We start from the raw sequence: 11,844 nt of genomic DNA on the forward strand, positions 1-11,844 counted from the left end.
AGAAAATACATAATATGAGCCAGGAGCATCTTGTAGTGCCAGAAAGTAAGAAAGTGCTAAAAAAAAAATGTTTTTTAATTGATGTGGATATATGAAAGAGACACAAGAGCCAAATGAAATACCTCCCGTTGGACGAAGCTGGAACAATTCAGGCATCAAAATTAAGTCGTGTTGGATCATAACTCAAAGTATAAAATAAATGTCCATTAGTCCATATTCACATAACTAAATAAATGCCTGAATAAATAAATAAATAAGTAGTTGGGAAGAAGAGACACATCTCCTGTGCAGAAGAATTCCAAATAATTTATGTAGACATTTCACCCTGAAGGGGTTGAGCCTAACTCCCCACTCCTTAAGTGTGGGCGTGCAGTCACCTCCTTTCAAGGAGCACAGGATGGGAGGGGGTGGCTTCACAGAGGAGACACCTGAGCACCACAACTACAGCCAGGTGACCAAGGTTCACATCAGCAGTGATGAATCGTGTTCATAATACGTAACCTTGATATGACGTGATGGAAATGGAGGTTTATCTCTGTGCAGAAAACCCACAACACCAGTCTAATCATAAGAAAAACATTTGACAAATCCCAACAGCTGGACATTTTACAAAATACCTGACCAGCATTCCTCAAAGTTGCTAAGCTCATCAAAAACAAGCTAAGTCTGAGAAATCGTCACTGCCATGAGGGGCTGTCAACTGAATGTAATATGGTATCCTAGATGGGATGCTGGGACAGAAATAATGCAAAAAGGTGAAAACAAGAAAACCTGAAATAGGCATTGGCTTTGTGAATGTTTGTATACCCCAGAGATTCATTTGCTGAAAGCTAATTCCTGATGTGATGATATTAAGAGATAAAGCCTTTGGGAGGTGACCAGGTCATAAAGGTACAGCCCTTATGAATGGGATGAGGCCCCAGAGAACTGCCTCACCCCTTTCACCACGTAAGGACACACAGAGAAGATGCCACCTGTGAGACAGGAAACAAGACCTCACCAGACACGGATTATGCTGGCACCTTGATCTTGGATTTTCCACCCTCCGGGACTGTGAGAAATAAATGCCTGCTGTTTCTCCCTTACCTAGTCTATGGTGTTTTGTTATAGCTGCCCAAATGTACTAAGATCATTAATTGTCACATTAATTAATCCCAAATGCACCATACTAATATAAGATGTTAATAACAGGGAAAACTGCATATGGACTATACGATAACTCTCTGTACAATTTCCGGTTTTTCTGTACATATAAAACTCTTATTCTATTTAAAAGTTAAAACAAAACTGTATATACACTATACTGTAGTTGCTAAATATGTTTTAATAATTCAGAAAGTACTTTATGTCTATACTAGGATTGAAAAAATAAATGAACAAATGGCAGACAATAGGGGTCTGGTTTCTCATTGTCACAACACCAGTTACTTAAAAAAAGCAAGAGAGGAAATCTAGAATTAACCCTGGACTACTGGATTAGAGTCAGAGATATCAGTATAAACTTAACACTTAGTTTATCATTATATATAGAGAGATATACATGAATACAGAAGTAATTATAAATACCTGTGTACACATGGGTTAATAGCCACTCATCTATTTCCTAGTTCTGTCTGTTGGGGAAGGCCTAGACAGAATGACACCCTAGTAGCAATGAGTACAACTATGGCCAAATCTTGGTTTCTACATAACATCCTCCAATAAAAGAAATAAGGGCTCCTTGGAGAAATGGCTGATCCTAGGCCTAGGGCAGGGGATACACAAGATGACTTTCAGTATCTTATAATGCCAGAAATCAAGGAAGTGCTCACAAAACAAACAAATGAAGGCATGCCAAAGGGACCAGGAACCAACCTGAGAGTGCTGCCCATGGACAAAGCTGGAAGAATCCGAACATCAAAACACAAAATAGAGCATTGGATTATAGCTTAAGGAATAAAATAAATATCCATGAGTCCATACTGATTGAAACAAATCATTGAGTAAATAAATACATGGGAAAGAAGAAACAAATTGCCCTTCCAGAAGCATTCCAAATAATCTGTGCAGGTTCCCACCCAGAAGCGGGGCTCAGTTCCCCTCCCTCAGTGTGAGTGGGACCAGGTGACTCAATTCCAAAGAACAGGGTGTGGGAAGGGAAAGGCGGTGACTTTGCGGTGAGGATTCGTGGCGGCCAGCACCTTAGCCAAGTGATCAAGGTTAACATCAGTGATGTCATATTCACACCATGTACCCCTGATAGGAGCAGGGCACATTCCCTCTGTGGTATTCTTTCCACAAACCTGTAACCTCAGTCTAATCACAAGAAAACATCAGACAAACCCAAGCTGAGGAACACTCTACCGATTCATATGACCACTACTCGTCAAAACTGCCAAGGCCATGAAAAAAACAAAGAAAGCCTGAGCGACTGTCTCAGAGGGGACTCCAGAGACACAACTCACTGTCACGTGGCATCTGCAGTAGGATCCTTGGACAGAGGAAGGCATCCGTGGAAAAGCCTGTGAAATTTGAATAAAGTCTGCAGCTTGGTTACCAGTAATCTACCAATGTTAATCTCTTAATTTTGACAAATATAGCACAGTTATGTAAGATATTAATACATGAGACAATGGGGTGAAGGGTAAACAGCAACTTCTTGTACTTGTAGCTTATCTAAAAATCCAAGTTAGGTCACATTTGTAATCCCAGCACTTTGGGAGGCCAAGGTGGGAGGATCACCTGAGGTCAGGAGTTCAAAACCAGCCTGACCAACATGGTGAAACCCCACCTCTACTAAAAATACAAAAATTATCCAGGCATAGTGGTGGGCGCCTGTAATCCCAGCTACTCAGAAGGCTGAGGAGAGAGAATCGCTTGAACCCAGAAGGCAGAGTTTGCAGTAAGCCGATATCACACCATTGCACTCCAGCCTGGGTGACAGAGGGAGACTCTGTCTCAAAAAACAAACAAACAAAAAACAAAATTACTCCAAAATAAAAACTTCATTAAAAATAAAAATCAAACATTATTTTACTCTCTTCTTTTACAGGGTTACAGTGTAATTTGTCAAGACTATGAAGCCGCAACATGATCTTATTTTTGTGGTGCATATACTCTTAATAATTGCGATATGTATCCTAAGTATCCATCGTATTAGACAGGATGCGTGTGTCCATCAGGAAGTGCTTGGAGGCACAGTGGCCCTCAAGCCTGGAGTCATCCTTGGCCCGCAGTGAGGCTCAGGCCTGTGCCGCAGGTACTCACTGAATGAACTGAAAACTGCTCTGGGGGCATTGGTTTGGGGGCAGCTGAACTGGGAGATCCTTGTGGAATAGAGGTTGCTTCCCAAAGATCCCAGAAAAATAGTACACTGGACCTAGGTCAGAATGATCTGGGGGCTCCTGGAGCCTTTTCCAACATAACAGACTTCCTAGACAGCAGCTGAGGTGTGGGGCAAGAAGCGGCATACCAGGACGACCCTGGGCCCCTCCACCCCATCCCTGCCTGTGCACCCCAGGCCCTGGAAGCCGGGGTGGGCTCCTGAGCTTGGCAGCCCAGGCAGTGGCCAGGCCCTTGGGAGCCCTTGGGCTTCCCAAGGCAGGAGAGGACAAACAGGCCACCATCTCTTATAACTTCACCTCTTCACTCCTTAGAAGTTGGAATGTGTCACACCGGACAACATCTTAGAGTCAACAGTATTGCTGTAAATTACATTCCAGAAAGATGATTAATAAAGCTGACTAAAGTCTGGCCAGGCACGGTGGCTCACGCCTGTAATCCCAGCACTTTGGGAGGCCAAGGCGGGGGATCACGAGGTCAGGAGATTGAGACCATCCTGGCTAACATGGAGAAACCCTGTCTCTACTGAAAATACAAAAAAGTAGCCAGGTGTGGTGGCGGGTTCCTGTAGTACCAGCTACTCAGGAGGCTGAGGCAGGAGAATGGCGTGAACCCAGGAGGCAGAGGTTGCAGTGAGCCGAGATAGCACGGCTGTACTCCTGCCTGGGCAAAAGAGCAAGACTCTGTCTCAAAAAATAAAATTAAATTAAATTAAAAATAAATAAAGTTGACTAAAGTCTGTGGGAAGAGGGAAGAGCAATGCACACATCCTAGTGACTGTCCAGGACTGGGAGAAGAGAATCAGCAGCGCCTGCTGTGGGATCCAGAGGCTGGGAGTGAGGAAGACAAGAACTCCAGCCGGTCAGCGTGCACAGGGGCAAACTGGGCAGCTGCCCTGAGCCTGGGTCTGTGCCGCCCTCTTTGTTTTTCCTTCACCCCTTATGGTGTCACAGGTCCTCACACACAGACACCAATGCCCTCTGGACACGACCTGCAATTCCAAAGCCCCCATGACCCCTCAGCAAGACCCCTTTTTCCTCAGATACCCGACAGCCCGGCTTATTGTAGCCACTGACTCTCCTCCTTATCTCTCTCTCTCTCTCTCTCACACACACACACACACACACTCGCAGACACTTACACACCTCTCACACTCACATGCTCACACACTCACTTGCAAAAGAGCACACACAAAAACACATTCATTTGCACACACCTCACACACATGCTTACACACAAACAGGCACTACATACACCACACACTTTCAGTCACTTGCAGACACACCTCTCATGCTCACACTTGTACAACCTATCACACACAGATACAATCACACACTTATACACATTTACACACATCACACATGCTAACACGCTTACTTGCACTTACACACCTCTCACACTCACATGCTCACACACTTGCACACATCTCAGACACACACTACACACACCACACTCACAGTCACTTGAACATGCTCACACATTTGCATACACTTCATTCTCATACACAGCCAATTCATACACATCACACTCGCACATTCATACACTCTTACATACATAAGCATACACCACACACATAAACACATCCTTATACACACAGACACATGCATGTTCACACACACCACATGCTCACAGTCTCACACTCAAACATGTGTTCACATGCACAATGCTCACACACATGTGTTCACACATGAATACACACACACACATCTACACACACGAATACCCACACTCACAACTCTCACACATACAGTTGGCGCCCAGCTCCCAGCTAAGGTTGTTCTACTGGGCACCAGCACTAGGAGTCCCTGAGGTTTATTGCTGACAAAGCTCTGAAATAAAATCCCTGGCCCCGAAAGGACGCTGGGGCCATCAGAGGTTTCCTAGGCTCTCTGAATCAGGTCCTCTCTGCTCTGAAGGGAGGGAGAGAGAGGGTCTGGCTGGAGGTAGGAGGCCAGCACTGCCCAGTCTCCCATCCTTCCCACCCCTCCACCCCCACCCCAGCACTCCACAGAGGCGCCTTTGGAGAGGTGCACAGACCCCCTGTCCTGAGGACTGGCCCAGGGACGTGTGGGCTGTGGGTCCCTCAGCCAAGGGAAATGGGGTCCCCTGAGCTAGTTCTTTAGCAGCCTTGGGGCTCCGAGCTGTGCCGGTCACCTAGGAGACAACTGCTATGGTAGTGCCCCATCCAGCCTGCAGCGAGTCCGCGGGGGCATGGGCCTCAGGGGGCGTTCATCAAAGCTAAGCTCTCCACAAAGATGCAGTGAGCATTTGCTGCAAGCCAGGTGCCACCCCAGGGCCTCGGTGTGTACTAATTCCCCTCAGCTAATACGCACAGATGTGAGTTGGGGAAAAGGACAGGAAGGCATCAAAGACCGCCCAGAGCCGTGCCTGACACTGACAGCCACCGAACAGGGCTGGAAAGCTCAGAGCAGGTGCTGCCTTCAGGGTACAGCTCGGACAGCCCTCTGCAGCGGCTGGCTTTAGGGTGCTGAAGGACCCAGGCATGGGGAGCGAAAGCAGGGGCGTCCTGGGCCGGGAAAGCGGCCAGGCCCACGAAGGGACCAGCTTGTGCTCCAGGAAGAGGAAGACTAGTTATGGTCAGGCAGGCAGACGCCAGCAGATCAGAGCTTGATACACCAGGACAGGGCAGAAGGACCACGCTGATGTTATCAGGACGCTAGAAGTTCCTGTGCAGCAGGGCGGTCATCTGATGACAACTTCAAAAGATCCTCCAGGCAGCTGTGTGGGGACTCTGTAGTGGAAGGCCAGGGGCACAGGGAAGCCACGTGGGGGCCTGTTGCCGGCCTGGGCTGGACAGGATGAGGAGGCTGAGGGCAGCGGGGCTGGGAAGAGGATGCCCGGGTGCACTTGGAGGGAGAGGAAGTGGGGCTCGTCAGCAGGCTGGGTGTGTGGGAGTGGGGACGGAAGGAATCGCGGAAGCCCCATTGTTTTCATTCAAGTGAACTGAGTGGGTGGTGGTCTCATTTCCTGAAATGAGAATTCTAGGGGTGGGGGAAGGAGAGGGGATGGTGATAAAAACTTAGCTTGTATCCATGTTAACTTTGAAATTCCCATTGGATACCCCAGTGGCATGGCAAGAAGACAGGTGGAATTGTTGGGGTGTTGGGGAGAGTGGGCTCTGAGTCTGGCCAAGGATGGACAAAATGATTGAAAAGTCTTTGGTATACAAATGGAATTTCAAACCAGACCCTGGATGAGATCTCCTGGGTGCAAGCTTCATGTGGAGGATACAGGGGCCCAGGTCGAGCTTGGTGTGCAGGGTGAGAGGACAAAATGAGGCTGGGAGAGAAAGTGGTAAGACGGGGGCAATGCTCAGAGGGTGATGAGGTGAGACGCAAGCGCAGAGACTTCCCAGAGCCCAGCTCAGCATAGAGTAGGGTGCACCCAGGGCTTCCCACGGCCCAGGCCACCTGCGCCAGAGGACCCTGATCCAAGTTCCTCCAGTCACAGTATTCCCTTCCCAGGTCTTTTCATCAAACCAAGAAATCTCTCCACATGCAAGGCAAGACTGCATTGTCTTTGGAAACGTCTTCTCTGATGTTGCACTGACTAATGCAACTTGCCGGGCTACAGCTCTACGTGACTTTCTTGCCAAAATACAGACTAGTGCTCCAATTGCCCAGGAGGTGTGCCATGTATTCTGACAAAGCTTCCATCTCCCTGTCCCCACCCTCTATCCCCTTCGGTGGGTCATCACCTTACAGCATTGCTCTCCATGAAGTCTGTGGAAGCCCCCAAGGAAGGACCCTCTCCCCTTCTGAAGGCACATTTGCATCACAGCGAGTCATGAACATTAGCTCATTCAACTCGCCAACTTTAATGAGCTCAACGCGCAGCAGGGGTGCAACATTTTTGGAGAGTGAATTGACTTAAACTGTCAGCTTCCGGCCTGCGTGACATCACCAGTTCTTAGCAGAGGAGCCCATGGCTCTAAGGCTTCCCAGGATGCTCTTTAGGATGCCTCTGAGGCCCTGAAGCTGGGCAGGACACAGTGAATTGATGCTCATAGATGCATTTTCTGCAAAGAGAGTGCAGAGTTTTATTGGAATTATCAGTGATAGATGAGGTTTTTTTTCTTCTGTTGCATTATAGTTATTGGATTCTAATCTTATTCAACTCTGAACAACTCCAGGGTAAGGGCTGTTGCCTTCACCTCCTGTAGCTGATTTGAATAGACACATGGCACATTTCTCCTAGAATCTGGCTCCCCCCAAGTCCTTCTTCCTAGTGCTGAGTTCTGGATTCCTGCGTGGCTTTGGTCTGGGGTCCCTGTGTCCCTATTCCTCCAGCCCACACTCCAAATGATGCAAACACTTCACTGGGAACTAGCTCCAAATACCCACCTCAAGCCTTCCCCTGTCCTGGAGGTTTAGAGCCCAAGAAGTCTGCATCCTAGGTACCAAGGTGGGTCTGCAAAAACAGGAGGCCCCCAAAATGACGTTCCTAACACAACCCTATTCAAAATTGCTGGGCCTTTTAAACTGTTTTTTTATACAGCCTGGTGGTACCTGTTGCATCCACAAACATTTGTGGAGCACCTGCCAGATGTCTCCTCTAGACTCCACATGCTGTTGTGAACAAAACAGACAAACATCTCCACCCTAATGGAATTTACCTTTTTTTTTTTTTTTGGAGACAGAGTCTCCTTCTGTTGCCCAAGCTGGAGCACAGTGGCGAGATCTCAGCTGACTGCAAGTTCCACCTCCCGGGTTCACACCATTCTCCTGCCTCAGCCTCCCGAGTAGCTGGAACTACTGGTGCCCACCACCGCGCCCAGCTAATTTTTTGTATTTCTAGTAGAGGAGGGTTTCACCGTGTTAGCCAGGATAGTCTCGATCTCCTGACCTCGTGATCTGCCCGCCTCGGCCTCCCAGAGTGCTGGGATTACAGGCGTGAGCCACTGGGCCCCTCTCGGAATTTACCTTCTAATGGAGCAGACAATAAACATAATTAAGTAAGGAAATATCTATAGTATGTTAACTAGTGATAAGTGCCACGGAGAAATTGAAATAGAAAATGATCATGGTAATAAAGAGCATCATCACAAACACTTGAACAGCACATGCCACACACCAAACTAGCCTCAATATTCTCTGTGGCCCAGCGCAGTGGCTCACACTTGTAATCCTAACACTTTGGGAGGCTGAGGCAAGAGGATCACTTGAGTCCAGGAGTGCGAAACCAGCCTGGGCAAGATGGCAAGACCCGGTCTCTACTAAAACTTAAAAATTAGCCAGGCGGCCAGGTGCGGCGGCTCACGCATGTAATCCCAGCACTTTGGGAGGCCGAGGTGGGCGGATCACGAGGTCAGGAGACCGAGACCATCCTGGTTAACATGGTGAAACCCCGTCTCTACTAAAAAATACAAAAAAATTAGCGGGGCGTGGTGGCGGGTACCTGTAGTCCCAGCTACTCGGGAGGTTGAGGCAGGAGAATGGCGTGAACCCGGGAGACAGAGCTTACAGTGAGCCAAGATTGCACCACTGCATTCCAGCCTGGGCGACAGCGAGACTCCGTCTAAAAAAAAAAATTAGCCAGGCACGGCAGCCCACACCTACAGGCCCAGCTACGCAGGAGACTGACACAGGAGGAACCCTTGATCCCAGGAGTTCAAAGCAGCCATGAACTATGTGAACTATGATTGTCTCACTACATTCCAGCCTGGGCAACAGAGCCAAAGATAAATAAATAATAAATGTTCTGTGTACATATGCTCATTAAAACCCTCAGGACAACTGTCTGAGGCTGGTATTGCCATGATTCCCATTTAAATATGGTAAGGGGAATACCTTGCCCAAGGTCACACAACCCCAAGTGGTGGCCCAGGGGTGAAGGAAAAGGAAAAGGAGGGATGGAGCAAGGAAGACACTGCAGCCAGGGAAGGCCCCTGGCACGCCGTGTGCTCTGTGGTATGCTGGCTGAACCTGGTCATTGCCGGGAGCCTTATGGTTAGCTAGAACCTGGTGCCGGAGGAGCAAGCCACTCACAGGAGCCAAGGGTAGATTTTTTCTACCTACCCACCCATGATTGCTTTCTAAGAGAGAAAGGAGAAACCAAAGAGAAAGAGCATGCACAGAATTTGAACGCTGTATAAAACTGAGTATTTGTGGAGCAATTGAAGAAAAATAAATGGTGTGGTGAAGTAAACAGTTAACAAAAGTCTAGCATATGTTTACCTAGAAGATGTGAAGAATTGTTTCCAGATCAAATGATTTGGAATGAGAACTTCCACACCTTGAATATAAACTAAGATTTCCAACTGTGAGAAACATTTAAAATGCTATTTACTTTAAAGGATGAGAAGCCTGAAAACATTTTTTAGGGAAGAAAAGAACAAGAAGGACAATGGGCACATATAAGCCATGGTATTGCACAGGTTCAGCAGAACAACGGGAAAAAAATAAATAAAAAAGATTGGTCTACACGGAGACTTCCACCAGCCCCCTCTCCAAGGCCGAGGAATCTTGTTCAAATAATGTCTGATTGAGAGATAATTATGGGGGAAATGCCAATTCCACATTTCATATCTCTGCACTTTCGTATTGTCAGAGCCCCACGGAGACGGGATACCAAAGGAACAGCCTGACAGAGGAGGGAGGGGAGCCGTGTAGTTCTGGAATGGCGCCAGGCAATGTGGAAGTCATTGAGATTTACCAGCATCATTTCCATAATGGCTTTTGGATGCACAATAGCTGAAGATTGTGCCTGGATTCCCCTTTGCTAGCATTCTGGGGTCACGACATCGGCATAGAAGGTGGCCAGCCTTTGGCTTTTGCAGCCGTTTGTGGAGTCTTTATGGAAGAGCAACGTGGTCAAGAGACCACGGCTGGGTAACCCTGTCTGCAGTGTGCGAGGCTGGAGTGCTGGCTCTGGACCTGCCCAGTCATGCCTTCTCGGTCAGCTGTTCATCTCATCTGCTACCACAGTTAAGAAATGGTTTTCATAAAGCCATTTATGAGTTATGAAAGTCCATTATTTTCCAACTGAGAAGGTAGACATCAAACTGCAGAATCAATGAGGCAGTAACAGTTTTGAAATCTCAGTACAAGCAGTGACTGTGTAAGAACTGATCAACTTGGCCCATTTCCCCTTCTCTAGAACACTGAACTACAACGTCAGATAAGTAGACGGTGCCCGTGACCATGGGCCCTTCACCTGCTCCACAGTGAATGAAAGCTCACCCGAGAGCAGGGTTACACCCTGCGGAGGGCTGGGCCAGGTCCACAGTCCTCAAAGATGCCCTGAATTCATCCAGAAGGGCTGAGCCATTTGCCTACGCCAGGCCAGTGCTCGAGTCAGTATGGAGGCGAGGGTTACGCAGGGACCACTGCGTCAGCACGTTGTGGACCAATAATAGCGTAATAATAGCGTCTCTCCAACAGGGAAAAGAAATGCCCTGAAGACTGCTGGCCGTGTGTTCAGTGATTCTCACAGAGCACAGAAAATGAAACATCAGAGAAACTGCCCTTAGGCGGGGCTGGCAAATATCTCCCCTACTGGGCGCAGGGCAGACTTCACCTCAAGGTCTTCCTCCACACACATTCCACAGCCCAGTCAGTCCTCCAGGGTGGAACTCAAGATGAATCTATTCACCATCTCTGTTCCCTTGGGAGTGGGGGAGGATACGAAGCTGAGGTCTTAGCATCCGGGCCAAGGCTTTCTCAGCCACGGCTCCTGGCCCCGGGTGAGGGTGGGAGGGAGCAATGTGATGATCAGCACTCCAGTTTCTTGTCCAAGGCTGCCTGTGGCCAATGTGCTGCCTATTTGAGAAGGAAAGGGAAACACATAGGCTTGTCTCAGGTGTTCCTAGAGGATGTGGGATGGCCACCCATGGCTGAAAACTAACTTGGTTCACTAGAGTGTGTGACATCGGGACCTGAGGCCCAACTTACCAAGTGCTATCTACATGACTTCACCCCTCAGTGTATTCATCTATGAAATGGGGATAATACTAGCGTTGGAGGATAAATAAATTGGTCAACATGCGTAAAGTGTTTAGAAGGTGCCTGCCATGCAGGAAGCAAGCACTGGGCACTAGCCATCGCTGTCATTGCTGCATTGCTGCTGTCCTCAATGAGTGCAACCAGTTGCTGGACTGAGGTGGCTGAAAGTGACTGGTAGTAGAGTGGGTGAGAACAGATAAAAGGCCCCAATGCAGGGAGGCCAGAGGCCATGCAGGCTGAACTCCAACAGGAGCAGTGGCTGTAGGGGAGAGGCTCGACCCTGGAGCTAGTCGTGATGTGCAAGTGGGATGGGCTGGGGGCTCCCGTGTGAGAGCATAGGAGGAGAGGGCTGTGTTTCCCAAGCCTGGAAGGGGCTAGAGTAAAAAACGACCTAGTTGTGCCCAACAAGGCCTGGCGACTTGGCTTTCTCCACAGGCGCAATTCTTCCTATCAAAGCAGGTTCCCAAACCCTGGCTTCTTCCTGCCTCTCAGTCTAACGTTATCATTGCTTCTTCATCCATCAGAGAGCCCGGAGTCTCATCTTTCAATGACTTATCAA

At 48.3% G+C, this 11,844-nt stretch overlaps 1 long non-coding RNA gene across 1 annotated transcript; it reads right to left on the reverse strand.

The window, feature by feature from the left end:
• Positions 1–7,135: 7,135 nt before the first annotated feature.
• LOC105514371 lies at positions 7,136–10,624 on the reverse strand. Its single transcript, XR_001002168.1, has 2 exons — positions 10,498–10,624; positions 7,136–7,360 (listed from the first exon to the last, which is right to left on the reverse strand). It is a non-coding gene; the product is annotated as an uncharacterized LOC105514371 (long non-coding RNA).
• Positions 10,625–11,844: the final 1,220 nt, after the last annotated feature.

Source organism: Colobus angolensis, unplaced genomic scaffold, assembly GCF_000951035.1.
Source record: "Colobus angolensis palliatus isolate OR3802 unplaced genomic scaffold, Cang.pa_1.0 Scaffold243, whole genome shotgun sequence".
NCBI classification, from domain to species: Eukaryota; Metazoa; Chordata; class Mammalia; order Primates; family Cercopithecidae; genus Colobus; species Colobus angolensis.